Raw genomic sequence first — 15,035 nt, 5'->3', positions numbered from 1 at the left:
GGTCCTCCAAGACCCCACATCAGAGCGCCTTATTCATGTCTGGAATCAATTAACCTTAGAAGGGGTGACGGGTGAGATGTGCGACACCTGACGCTGGTCCTTCCCATTCCTCTCCGTTAGACTGAACTGCTCTCTGATTCTGCCCAGTATTCCGGATCGACTAGTTTCTTATGTCATTCATTGCCTCTGAGGAGGAGGACTGAGATAAAAAGTATGATGAGAGAACTTTTGCTCGGCTCCTGGCTTCTCTGGCTTAACCTCAACCCCATTCCCCTCCCCTAAATTCCCTGCTTCTCTGGAATGGCATCCTTGTTCTCCTTGTCCCAGACCCTGCCTTTTAACCAGGAGGCAGTTTATCTCTGGCTCTTGCTATGGGGCAAGGGGTGGGGGATGGAAGGAACCCAAAGGGGTCACCCATCCTGTGGCCCTGTTTGTTGATGGACAATTGTGCCCAGACAGGATAATTCAGTGTGTGATTGTGGTCACGCCCCCCCTTTTGTGCCCCTTTCAGAGCCAATCTCCCAGGCCCAGATGGGTTAATCCATAATGCAGACGAGCAAGTAATTGGCTGTCAGCCCGGCCCCCTGCACCCCTCCCTATTAGTGCCACTGCCCTAATGAAGCCCAGCTTGGAGAGCCCCCTTCTCAATGAGGTGCCGGCCTCAACCCAGCCAGCCACACATGTGTCTCCGCTGCTCCGCCTGAAGCTTGGCTCCCTTTAGGGACCCCCAGCCCAGCCTCCCCGGGGTGACCCAGCTGCCAGGGCTGCAGTGGCCGGCGGGAGGCTGTGATGGATGGGAGGGAGTTAGTTAATAGAGCCCAAAACACATGGGCCCTGTCTCCACACACACACACACACACACACACACACACACACACACACACACACACACACACACACCCCACTCCGGACAGTTTTACAGCTTCCACTGACAGCAGCCCTGGCCTTTTTGAAATAGCTCCATGGAATATTCCCTCCTCCCACCTCCAACTTCAGCAGTGTTGAAATAGGATTTAAATGGGAGCTATGAAGCTGCTTCCTTAGACACTGTCCCAAGACACCCCATCCCCACCCTCTACAGGTTTTGAGCAGAGATGGCTCAAGGTAGGTTAAAACATGAGCCTGTCCTCCAGTGCCTCATCTAATATTTGAATCTTACCAAAAGATTTTCTTCTCCTTAGTTCTTAGACTTCCATCTCTCTCTCTGGATCATACCTTTCTCCTTACCCACTTCTGAAGCAATTCTTTAGTGAGAGGAAGCACTAGAACCAAGCCCCATAGACGATGCAGGCATCTGTAGACCAGAGCTGCTCTTGGTTGGAGCTGCCTCGCCTTGCACTGGGTGTCCCCCATCAGGTTTTGAGCTCCCTGTCTCTGGAAGGATTCAAGCCAAACCATCTGTTTAAAATGCCATAGAAGAGAGGTTTGGGGAGGATGTTTACAAAGAGCCTACCGTTCTCTGACTCCCTGCACATATTTCCTATTACCACATCTCCGTTCCCTCCTTCTACTTAATACAAAGAACTGTAGCCTTGCTGACTCTTGTGCCAAGCCAATGGGGGACAGGAGATTTTGGCTGCTGCCTGGCCTTGGGCTCCTTTCAGGTGCCTAATGAAGCAGGAGCTCTGTGTCTGTCCTAGGGAGAGCCCCAGACCTATAATCTTCCTGCCCTTCTTCCTCTACTTAACCTTTCATAAATGATAATTTTATATTTTTCCATTATCAATTAACAACATATTTGAAAATGGGGGAACAGTGGAAAAATCGTATTTATTTGTATTATATTTGCCTTCACCTAATTCAATCATTGCGTATATTTTGGTGTATTTTTTCAATTTTTAAAAAATATGCATATTGAAAATCATTCAACATAACTAAAATATTTACTGAATTTCTTCTATGTGTCAGGCATAGTGCTTATATTTTTTCTACCTGGATCATAGCTCCAGATCCATTCCGGTTTCCTTCACCTTCTCAAATACCAGGATTATTGCCTTGAAATAGGTAAATCTTCCCACCATGGAATATTTGGAAATTCCCAGTTAGAGATATCTGTCTCTGAGACTATCAAGGTTGGAATCTGTAAGGACCTCCAAAGCCATAGTGAGGAATTCCTTCACGATTAAGACCATAGAGAAGAAACTAAGACCGCACGCTGATCAGTGCAGGGCTCAGGGCATGGAGGCAAGTGTCTCTAAGAAAAGTCTAGCACCATTCTGATTAGATGGGGGAACATCACTAGGTGGTGAAATATCATTCAGAGGTTGCTCCTAGGAGATGCTGAATATTTATGAGCTATGCAATCAGGACCTAGGAGGTAAGGCTTAAAAAATGAACAGGCAGCAGGACAGGGGTAGGGAAGATAGAAGGGGAGAGAGACATGAAAGAGAATCCATGGGGAAAGGAGAGGGGCACAGAAATGGAAGGAAGGAAAGAAAGAAAGAGTAGGTTTCCATGACTTGTCAGTATGCCCCTAAGACCTAGTTGCCCCTACAACTAGTCTCTACTCATTGTGTAGATGGGCACTGAGGTTACAATGAGGCTAGGCTTTCCCAGGTCAAACTGTGCTTCTCTGTGGGAGCCCAGAGAGAGGTTGGAGTCATCTTTATTCAAGGAATTGAGCTCAGGAGACGTCCGTGAGAAGGAGCTGCTTATGGTGTGAGAAACCAAAGATCAGAGGAAGGAGGGACTCCAGGGCAGAGGGATCTCTGCAGATACTAGAGAGAGGTCCAGTATTAAAGGTGAATGCAAACTAATCTATGAACACACACACAAGCACCAAAGAAACACAGACAAGAAAGATTCAGTGATGTTAGGTGGAAAATCTTTCACATATGTATTTAACACAAAAGCATTTCCTTCTGAATGGAAATCATTAGAGGCTAGGGAATATTCCTCTTTAATTGAAGAGGGGGATATCCTCTGTAGGATGTAGGGGATTTGAAGATCTTAATTGGTTTCTTCCTTTGTGAATTTGATCCTAACCTACAGAGAGAGAAAGAGATGGAGAGGAGAGGGAGAGAAAGGGAGAGAGGTTGAGGCAGAGAGAAATAAAGAACAGAGTCTATTTCTGACTTCCCTGAGACTGGAAAGGTGCCAGGAATTACAGAAATTAGCAGAATTACAGAAGTTAGTGCTTACTAAATGGAGGTTGGAAAGAAAAAAAAGGAGCAGCAGGTTTAATACAGATAGGTACAAGGGACTAAAGAATTTAGGAACTAAAAACAGAATGGCAGAAAAAGATCTAGAAGTCTCAGTAGATCACACTCAGCAATGTGATTGTAGAAGTCATTCTGTAACGAGAGTCATAACTAAGAGTAGAATGTGTGTGCATCAGGGAGGAGCAAGGGGAGTCTTCCTTCTGCTTTACTTAGATGCAGGTGTCTCACAGAGATGTGGTATAACTTATTGACTAAGCATAGAGATGTAGAGTCAGCCTAAGTTTAAATCCTGAATCCTCCATTTACCAGCCAAGCAACTGGGCAAGTTACTTAACCACTCTGTGCCTAAGTCTCATCATCTATAAAATTATACCTAATCTTAAAGTTATTAGGAAATTAAATGAGTGAATACATGTAAAGCACTTAGAGCAGCCCTGGCAATAGTAAGTTCATAATACATGTTATATATATTATAATTCATGTCTTCATTAACATTAAATGAGCACCTACTAGATGCCACACATTATGTTAGGCACCAGGGATACAAAGATAAATAAGATAATAGTTCCTACTCTCTAAAGGGAACCTGAAGCTTATGGATAACATAGCCATGGAAGCAAATAGTTAAAACATCCTGTATTAAGCTATACAGGAGAGGAATAGACCAAGTGGTCTGGGAGGACCCTGCAGTCTGGGGGAGTCAGGAAGACTTCACCAATCAGGTCACTGAAGCTGGATTACCAGGATGAATGGAATTTAGAAGGTGGAGAATGGAGGGGAGAGGGCTTCTCAGGAAGAGGGAATAGCAAGGGCCAAGGCATGGAAGTACAAAGAGTACCACATGGTCAAGAAAATAAAAGGTGTTTGATGGTGGGATGTAGACGACCAGAGGGATGGGATGGGTTGGGGGGTAATGGAGAAGATCTTGGGAAAGTAGACAGCATCCAGACTATGGTGATACCTGTGTGCCACCTTTGTGGGGTCTCTCCTACAGGAAGTGGAGGGCCATTATAATTTTTAAGGGGGTGAGTGGCATGATCAGATCTGAACATTAGAGATAAGCATGTAGTTTGGTGTTTGGCACTTAGTAGGTGCTTACTAAATGGAGGTTGAAAAAATATATAGAAACTCCCCGTAGTGTAGAGGATGGATTCTCAGTAAGAGACAGAAAGCGGGGAGCTAGGAGGTTTTGCAATAGTCAGGTTGCAAGATGGTGAGAACCCAAACTAAGGCCATGGCTGTGGAGATGGGCAGGAGATACAGAGTTGATAAAATACCTCTCAGAAACTCAATGGAGTGGCATGCTTGGTTTTGGGTTCAGGGTTTAAGGGGAATATGGAGAATTTAGAATATATCCCAAAGGAAAAAAACCTGTTTATAATCGTAACATAACAATAATAAACACCGGAATAAACATAACAAGTGTTCCAGATCTAAATGATGAAAACTTTAAAATTATTAAAGGACATAAAAATTAGGTAGCTGTTTTATCTTCCACAGCCCTGTACTGCTGGGCTTAGAGGTGGGATAGGTATGCGCCTTGCTCCTCATTGTTAAATCTGGATCATTCTCTCATCCTTCTCCCTAAAAATCTCCCCACCTTTGAATCTGATGTCGTAAGACGCTATTACCCACTGTCTCATTACCAACCACTACCAGCTCCTGAGGTCATTATACCTCATTCCTTGTAGATTTTAGCTCCAGCTCCAGTCTCACCAACTCTTCCCCTGCTCTGACTCTTGATAGTTTTAACACACATGGAGATAATCCGTCCAGTATCCCTGAGGCTCAGTTTCTTGGCCTCCTCTCCTCCCATAATCTTGTTGTCTACTCTGTCTTAGCCATTAATACTTGTGGTCTGCTTGCCTAGTAGACTTTGTCATGACTAATAACTAAGCTTCTCCATGATCTCTCTTTCAAGCATTCTCATTTTCAATCACCGTCTCCTATTTTTTTCCTGTCCATTTCTTACAGTTTCCAATTCCAACAATTCTTCCAACACGAAGACAATCCAGATCTCAGTTGCTTTCCATTGACCTTGACTCCTTTTCACTGTTGCTCCTTCTGTTCATCAACTCATGGCCTCACTCTCCTACTGACTCAGCTCAAGTTCCCAAGGTCAATCATTAGGATGAGTTTCTTGCATATATCCTCAGCTTCCTTACCTGCTTCACTCCTTTGAGCTTGTTTGGCTAACCCACAACCTTTGGCCAATCCAACTCTCCACATATTCTGCACCTGCACCCAAGCAGCTCAATGTACCCAGAGAAAAATACAAAATCAAGCCCACTGGTCTCACTTTTAAGTCAAGATCATTCTTTTTTGCAATGGGTTTGCTGCCCTAACACAGGTGTCATGAAAACCACTGCTAAATCAAAGTCAAGATGGGAAAGGAAAAGACTCATGTTAACATCATCGTCATCGGACATGTAGGTTCAGGCAAGTCCACTACTATGGCCATCTGATCTACAATGTGGTGGGACTGACAAAAGAACCATTGAAAAATCTGAGAAGGAGGCTGCTGAGATGGGAAAGAACTCCTTCAAGTAGGCCTGGGTCTTGGATAAACTAAAACCAAAAGGTGGTATGAACAGTGATATCTCGCCATGGAAATTTGAGACCGGCAAGTGTCATGTGATTATCATTGATGCCCCAGGACACAGAGACTTTATCAAAAACATGATTACAGGCACATCTCAGGCTGACTGTGCTGTCCTGATTGTTGCTGCTGTTGGTGGTGAGTTTGAAGCTGGTATCTCCAAGAATGGGCAGACCCATGAGCATGCTCTTCTGGCTTCCACACTGGGTGTGAAATAACTGATTGTTGGTATTAACAAGATGAATTCCACTGAGCCACCCTACAGCCAAAAGAGATATGAGGGACTTGTTAAGGAAGTCAGTGCCTACATTAATAAAGTTGACTGTAACCCCAACACAGTAGCATTTGTGTCAGTTTCTGATTGGAATGGTGACAACATGCTGGAACCAAGTGCTAACATGCCTTGGTTCAAAGGATAGAAAGTCACCTGTAAAGATGGCAATGCCACTAACATTAACAAAGCAAATGTATTTCACAGGGCCTAGCCTCCAAAGCCCTGTAGTCTCAGGTTTAGCCTAACTTTTTAAAATTACACATAGAAATGTTAAACTTGCAAAACACAGGAAAATTTCCCCAGGCTAAAGTCTCTGTTGTAGATAAAGAATTGTAACACAGCAAAATTGCTGGCTCAAGGACAGATGTCCTCAGTGCAGGTTAACCTACTGATTGATATGTGAAGAAAGTTACTTGATTGTTATGTAAATATGCTAAGGAAATTGCTGTAGGGAAAGAAAGTGTTTGCTAAGAACAAGCTTTTGTTGGTGGACTGACTTAACTTTTTACTAATTGCATTATGGAATGTCACTTTGTTACTTCACTGATGTTACCAGATTCTATTGTTAAACTATACTTAGCCATAACTCCACATTTGTTCCTTTTCTGTAACTTTCTGGCCTGGAGAATAAATTCTGAGAAAGAACCCCAGTTCGATGTTAATTTTCCAAGGAGGAATGCCTCTCTCTTGAGGTTCCTGGAAATTACCCCCTTTGGGGCTTCTCACTGCTCAGAAGACATGGGCTTTGAGTAATCCTTTGCATCTCCATCACCTTGGGGGAGAGGTGACAGAACCACACTGCTTGAGGCTCTGGATTGCATCTTTCCACCAGCTCATCCAGTGGACAAGCCCTCGTGCCTACACCTCCAGGATGTCTACAAAATTGGTGGTGTTGGTACTGTCCCTGTAGGCCGAGTAGAGATTGGTGTTCTCAAACCTGGCATGGTGGTCACCTTCTCTCCAGTCAACATTACAACTGAAGTAAAGTCTGTTGAAATGTACCGTGAAGCTTTGAGTGAAGCTCTTCCTGGGGAGAATGTGGGCTTCAATGTTAAGAATGTGTCTGTCAAAGATATTTGCTGTGGTAATGTTGCCAGTGACAGCAAAAATGACCCACCAGTGGAAGCAGCTGGCTTCACTGCTCAGGTGATTATCCTGAACCAGGCCAAATCAGTGGCCTGATTGAAAATCCAGGCCAAATCAGTGCCAGCTATGCCCCTGTTCTGGACTGTCACACAGCTCACATTGCTTGCAAGTTTGCTGAGCTACTTTATTTCCATTAAAAACTACTTCTGCCATGAGATGATCCTTGGAAAAGATGAGGGAAGGATTGATCACCGTTCTGATAAGGAGCTGGAAGATGGCTCTAAATTCTTGAAATCTGGTGATGCTGCCATAGTTGATATGGTTCCTGACAAGCTCATGTGTGCTGAGAGCTTCTCTGACTATCCTTCCCTGGGTTATTTTGCTGTTTGTGTTATGAGACAGACTGTTGCTATGGCTATCATCAAAGCAGTGGACAAGAAGGCTGCTAGGGCTGGCAAGGTCACCAAGTCTGCCCAGAAAGCCCAGAAGGCAAAATGAATATTATCCCTAATTCCTGCCACCACAGTCTTAATCAATGGTGGAAGAACAGTCTCAGAACTGTCTATCTCAATGGGCCACTTAAATTTAATAGCAAAAGACTGGTTAGTGACAATGATGCATTGTAAAACCTTCAGAAGGAAAGGAGACTGTTTTGTGAATCATTTTAGTTTTTTGTGTGTCAGTTTTAAGTTATTAGTTTTTAAAATCAGTATTTTTTAATGGAAACAACTTGACCAAAAATCTGTCACAGAATTTTGAGACACATTAAAATAAAGTTTGATGAGAAAAAAAAAATCACGGGGAGGGGGGGAGGGAGAAGGGAGGGAGGTTTTGGTGATGGGGAGCAATAATCAGCCACAATGTATATCGACAAAATAAAATTTTAAAAAATAATAATAAAAGAAAAGAAAAGAAAAAAAAAAAGAAAAAAAAAATCATGATCACTAACCTCAAGTAGGCCTTTAATGCTGCTGCTATGGTTTGAATGTGTCCCTCCAAATTCATGTACTGGAAGCTTCATTCCCAATGCAATAGTGTTGGGAGATGGAGCCTAAGAAGAGGTGATTGTGTCATGAGGGCAGAGCCCTCATGAGTGGATTAATGTAGTTATTGTGAAAGTGGGGTAGTTATCATGAGAGCAGGTGGTTATAAAAGGGAGCCTGGCCCCTGTGCTCTCGGTCTTTTGCTCATTCTTACCTGCCCTTCCGCCTTTTATCTTCTGCCATGGGATGATTGTTGCCTGATGATGGCATCATGCTCTTGGATTTTCCAGCCTCCAAAACTGTGAGCCAAATAAACTTCTGATCTTTATAAATTACTCCGTCTGTGGCATTCTGTTATAGCAGCACAAAATGGATAAAGACAGCTGCCTAGCAATTATACTATATTTCTATAGCAGTTAACTGCCTTGCCTTCCTAAGTGACTATGTCAGACACTTTCCTCTCTGCTCAAACTGCCAACAGCTCTTCCCCTATCCTCACTCTTAGCTCATAACTTTGCTTCCTATTTCACGGAGAATAGAGAAGTGATAAGAAGAGAAGTCTCATGGGCTCCCACCACATCTTGCCACCTCCTTATATCTGTGTCTATACACACCCTGCCTTTTGTCCTGTGACTGTGGATGGATTATCTGTGTCCTAGCTATGTGATCCCAATCACTCACGCACTGGACCCATCGTCTCTCTCACTCAAGGGCATTGCTCCACCACCTCTCCCCTCTCTTCTCTATATCATAAGTTTCCCCTCTCAATGACATAATTTTAGTTAGCAGCTAAACATGAGTGAAGTTGTTTTTCTCATTTTATTTAAAAAAATTCCCGATCCCACTTTTTTTCAATATCCCCTTATAAATCTCCTTCCGATTTCAGCAAAACTCTAATTCTTTTCCTTCCATTTACTCTTAAATTCATTACAGTCTTATTTTGCTTCCACCAGTCTATCAAACCTGCTTTTAATAAGGACTCCAGTGACATCCACATCACTAAATTCAATGGCTAATCACAGTCTACATCCTCATTGTCTTAGTCCATTTGAGCTGCTATCACAAAAATGCCATAGTCTTGGTGGCCTAAACAACAAATATTTTTTTCCCACAGTCTGGAGGCTGGGAAGTCCAAGATCAAGGTGTCAGCAGATTGAGTGGTGAGGGCCTGCTTCCCCGTTCATAGTCTTCTTGATATGTCCTTACTTGATAGAAGAGGCGAGAGAGCTCTTTGGGGTCTCTTATCCCATTCATGAGTGTTCCATCCTCATGCCTTAATCACCTCCCTAAGGCCCCACCTCCAAATACCATCACCTCGGGGGTTAGGATTTCAACGTATGAATTTGGGAGGACAGAAACATGCAGTCCAAAACACTAGCTGATCTTACTCCACTTACCATTGATCACTCACTCGTTCTTTACTTGGTCTCCAGGAGACCACCCTCCCAGATTTTCTCTGATCTCTCCGGCCTCTTCTTAGTCTTCTTCATTCTTCTTCTTTACCCTCCTAAATTCTAAATGTTGGAGTAACCGAGTGTCCAGTCCTTGTACTTCATTTTTTCTATCTCCCTTGATGATCTTATCTAGTTCCATGGCTTTATATACCATTTAAATGATGAGGAAACTCAAATGTACACCTCTAGCCTAGACAATACCTCCAAACTTTGAATTAGTTCACCCATCTCCCCATGTGATAGCACCACTCAGATTTCTAACAGGCATTTCAAACTTAACATGCCCCAAACTGAGTTCCTAATATTACCCACTAAATCTTCAATGCCTTTAGGCTTCCCTGCCTCAGGAAAATTTTGTCAGCTCTATTTTCAAAACATATTTTTAGAATCCAGCTACTTGTCATCACTGCTGGTGCCACTCTCACCCTAACCACAGGTTGCTTACCTGTGTATTGCAAAAGCTTTCCAGCTGGTTTCCTTACTTCTACCTTTTTCTCAGTCAGATTAAGTCCTTCCTCTGTTCAAATCTCTCCAGTAATTCCCATCTCACTCAAATAAAGGTAAAGTCTTTATTATGTCTTACAAGGTCTTCTGTAATGTCCACCCCCCTACCCCCCACTTTGACATCTCTCTCCCTTATTCACTCTGCTCTACTCACTCAGACCTCCCTTCTCTTCCTCCAATTCACTGATTATGCTACTGCCTCAGGGCCTTCACACTGGCTGTGTAGAGCAGCAAAAACTGGTTTCCCTCCACCTTTCTAGCATCTTTGGCTAGGCTGCAAATTAAATTGGCATAACACAGATCAACAGGAGAAAACCATATTTAATTGTGCACAGAAGCACAGAAGGCCCACAAAATACAAGACTTGAACAAGGGTTAGATGACTGAAGGTTATACGGCATCCTGAGCTGCAGAAAGGAATAGTGGCTTGGGGCTTCTGGGGGTGTGGTGGTGACAAGTCATGGGAGGATGAAGGTGCATGGTGAATAAGAGTTGTCTTGTTATGCAGATAAAACGTCTCTCAGGTAATAAAATTTACCTGGAGCAGCCCACTTCCTGATACAGACACTTTTACTAATGTGCATATCCTTTATAGACATAAATTTCTTTAACAAAAGGACAGCTTTTTAGAGCAACTCCTGTATGTGCAGTTTCTCAGAATAACCAGCTCAAAATATGCCAAACAAGTATGTTTGGGGGGGGGCATATTCCAGTCTCCTACAGTCACATTGTGGGATGGTGTGTCCTGAGCCCCAAATTCGGAATAATTCTTCCTTAACATAGGCTTATGGTTCATTCCCTCACTTCCTTGGGGTCTTTACTCAAATGTCATTTTTCTCAATGAGGCCTTTTCTGGGAACCCCATTTAAATGTTACCCTCTCCCACTATTCCCAAATAACTCTCATAATTATTTAACTTACTGTATATTTGACTTATCTTGTTTACTGTCTGTCACCTCCATTAGAATGGAAGATCCATGAGGGCAGGAATTTTTGTTTATTTTGAGAAATGATTTAGTCCCATTGCTTAAGACAGTGCTTGTACAGAGTAAATGTTCAATAAATATTCATTTAGTGAATAAATAAATACGTTGTTCTTGAAAAGAATCAGTATTGTAAAGATATCAAATCTCTTAAATTAACCCATCAATTCAACATAACTCAATAAGCTATCAAAAAGATTTTTCCCTAAGCTTAATAGAAGGATACTTAAGGTCATTTAAAAAAATTCAAGAATAGTCAGAGAAAGTCTAAACATTAAGAGCAATGAAGAGAAACTCAGACGGCAAAACATATTATGGATCTATAATAATTGAACAATTAAGCTCTATCATGGGAGTTAATATACAAATCAACTAACAGAACAGAGATTCCTATTCACATAGTGTAAAGCTAGGCGACCATGCCAGTTGTTGGCTCTTTACCTGCTGGTAATCCTGCACTGACTGGGCTGATTGTAAAGCTAGGGCTGGGTCTGGAGCTCCCAGACCCCTCAAGCCTGTTCACAGACTGGGTCACAAACCCTTCAAATGCTGGGCTGGGTCACCAGACCCGTTCACGCAGGTCTATGAGCTAGGTAACTGGCCAAAAGATCCTTGGAGCCATAGGTTGGAAAGCATGGATACACTGGGAAGATGCCCGAGGCCAACATCCACCTGCCTGCTTCACCAAACACTCTCTCTGTCATCTCTCTCTCTCTTTCTCTCTCTCTCTCTCTCTCTCTCTCTCTGAAGAACACAACAAATAGCAACAAAAGTAAAAAGATACATTGGCACACATGCGCACTAACTCCACACACACAAACAATTTGCTTACAAAGAATGCCAAACCATACCCAACTGGACCCTAGGCAAGGGCCCTGGCCAAACTATTCTATTTTCCCAACAATCCACCCCTTCAGGGTCCTCCTGGTACAACGTACAAGTTCAGAATCTTCTGCAATATTCCCTTAGCGAGTATAAATGACTCTTACATCCACACTTTACACATTCTATCCCAGACCCAAAAGTCTTAGCTTGTTGCAGCACCAACTCAAAAGTCCAAAGTCTCCTCTGAGACCAAAAGCAAAAGTCCTTCCAGCTGTGAACCTGTAAAGAGTCAAAAACAAGTTTATCTACTTATAAGATACGGTGCGACAGACACTGGGTACACATTCCCATTCCAGAAGGGAGGAAAAGAAAGGGAAACAGTCCCCAAACAAATCCAAAACCCAAACAGGGCAAACGTTAAGCACACTGGGGCACCTGGGCCCCTAAAACATTGGGCAACCTCACTCCTACAGCTCCACCAAGTGCAGACCATTGAGCTGCCTGGTGCCTGCAGCTTTTCCAGGCTGGTACATTGCCAGCAGCCCCATGGTTCTGGGCTCCTGTTAGCAGTCCCGCCATCTTGGCTCCACTAGACATTTCCTCAGTGGGGGTTCTCTGTGGGGGCTCTGACCCCACTTTTCTGCTCCACATTGCTCTGTAGATGACCTCCACAGTGGCTCCACCCCTGCAGCAGGTCTCCACCTGAGTCCCCCAGCTTATTCATACATCTTCTGAAATCTAGGTGGAGGCTGCCACACCTCCACTGCTCTCACATAGTGCTGGCCTACAAACTTAACACAATGTGAATGCCACCAAGGTTTTTGGCCTTTGCTCTTCAGAGGTGCTGAGGCAGGATTGCTCCAGCCAGAGAAGCTGGGATGCAGGGAGCAGTTTGCCAAGGGTAATGACACCTTAGGTCTGCCCTCCAGGACAATTCAGTCCTTCTAGGATGGGAGGGGCACTCTCCCAAACTTCTCAAACTTTGGGCACCCATCCAGACTTCTCAAATGCCTGCAGGGCTTTTTTCCCCATTGTCCTGGCTCTTAGCATCTGGCTGCCTCACCTCCAAGATAATGTCTTTAGGAAACCGTTTATCTGCTTCACCCTTGCATTTTTCTCCTGCTCCCAGCTTTTACATTCTGGCTTTCGAATTACTTCAATCAGCTCGGCTTACACCAGCTACTCACTCAGTCTCAGGCAGTTCTTTGCAGCATTTGCCCACAGTTCAAACAGCTGCATTCACCCAGTCCATCAAGGAGTGGCTGCCCTGCCTCTGGGCACATCCGCAGCCATTCTGCAGCCACTGCCTCAGAGACAGGCACGTAGCAACATACTTGAAATTCTGCAAGGGCACCCATCCTCGGGTCATCTGCTCATCTGTATGTGGCACTCTTTTCTTGGGTTTTACGGCACCTGGCCAGCCATCGGGTTTAAGTGGCACCCTTTGAGCCTTTTGCCTTCAGACAAACGCAACATGCATTTACCACATTGTCTCTAAAGCATGTTACTCCGTCCACCTCTAGATCTCACAGTTGCAGCTGCTAGGGGCTCTCCCTGTTTCTATTGCTTTACTGTCTCAATTTCTCATGCACAACAGGTCATGCCTGGAGACACACGGTTTTCCCCAACTCACCACTGGGTTGGTCATCTTCCCTGGTGTGAGAGGCAGGAGTGGCCAGTTGCTGCATGTCGTCCTCCAGGATATTCATCCATGCTTCCAATGACTCTGCTTTCTGCCACAAATCTCGATCAGTTTGCAGCATTGTGAGCAGCAGCCAGGCTCCAGTCAGCAGAAAAGTGGCCACCAGGTACCACATGCTCAAGGACAGCCACATTTCCTCCTTCTTCCAAGGGTTTTTGGCTCCTGTACCTGCTCAGAATCCTGTTGCAGACTACACCAATTGTGGCATAATCCTGCCGATGATGCCAAATTGTGAAGCCAAGGCAAATGTCTTTAATCCTGTTGACTTCACCAATTTGTCTGGCTAGGCTAGGATCTGGCTCTGGCTAAGGCCTGTAATCCTCACAGTGCTAATTGCCTACCTCTTGATCCTGTTTGTGATGCCAGTTGTAAAGCTAGGTGACCACGCCAGCTGTCAATTCTTTTACCTGCTGGTAATCCTGCACCGACTGGGCTGATTGTAAAGCTAGGCTGGGTCTGGAGCTCCCAGACCCCTCAAGCCTGTTCACAGACTGGGTCACAAACCCTTCACACACCAGGCTGGGTCACCAGACCCCTTCACACAGGTCTATGAGCTAGGTAACAGGCCAAAAGGTCCTTGGAGCCATAGGTTGGAAAGCATGGCCACACCGGGCGTGCCCGAGGCCAACGCCCATCCACCTGCTTCACCAAACACACACACACACTCTCTCTTTTTCTCTCTCTCTCTCCGCCCATGAAGAACACATGAATAGCAACAAAAAAAGATACATTGGCACACATGCACACTAACTACACACACACACACACACACACACACACACACAATTTGCTTACAAAGAATGCTGAACCACACCCAACTGGACCCGAGGCGAGGGCCCTGACCAAACTATTCTATTTTCCCAACACATAGGAATTTAGCATGTGAGAAAAGTCACCCTGCAAATTAGTGAAGGAACGATAAGAACAGTTGATAATCTGTTTCAGGGGAAAAACAACGTCATTACCTTACTTCTTACACCTTTATAAAATAAATTCTAGATGCATTAAAGACCTAAGTGTAAAATATTAAACTGTAGAATTATTAGAAGAAAGCAAGGATTCTATCTTTGTAATCTTGGCATGAGAAAGGCCTTTCTAAGCATGATAGAAATGCATAGTTGTAATGGAATACATCAATACATTTGACTTTATTTTTTAAAATCTGGCAAAATATTTCAAAATCAAAAGTTAAATGACACACTGGGGGAAAATTGCAACATACATATGAGAAACAAATAATAAGTTTTCCCCAATGACACAGAGGACAAACCATGGAAAAGTATGCAAGTGGCCAATATATATATGAAAATATGTCCAAGTTCACTCAGAATTAAATATATAAGCAGTAAAATAATAGAATACATGTCTTATTTATTGAATTGTAAAAAATTAAAATTTTTTATAATATTCAGTCATGGTGAGCAAACAGGAGTTCTCATGCACTGTGGTAGGACTGGTCATTGT

Source organism: Cynocephalus volans, chromosome 4 (assembly GCF_027409185.1).
Source record: "Cynocephalus volans isolate mCynVol1 chromosome 4, mCynVol1.pri, whole genome shotgun sequence".
NCBI lineage: Eukaryota > Metazoa > Chordata > Mammalia > Dermoptera > Cynocephalidae > Cynocephalus > Cynocephalus volans.
The sequence above is the reverse complement of the archived record's forward strand: the minus strand, read 5'-3'. Positions refer to the sequence as shown.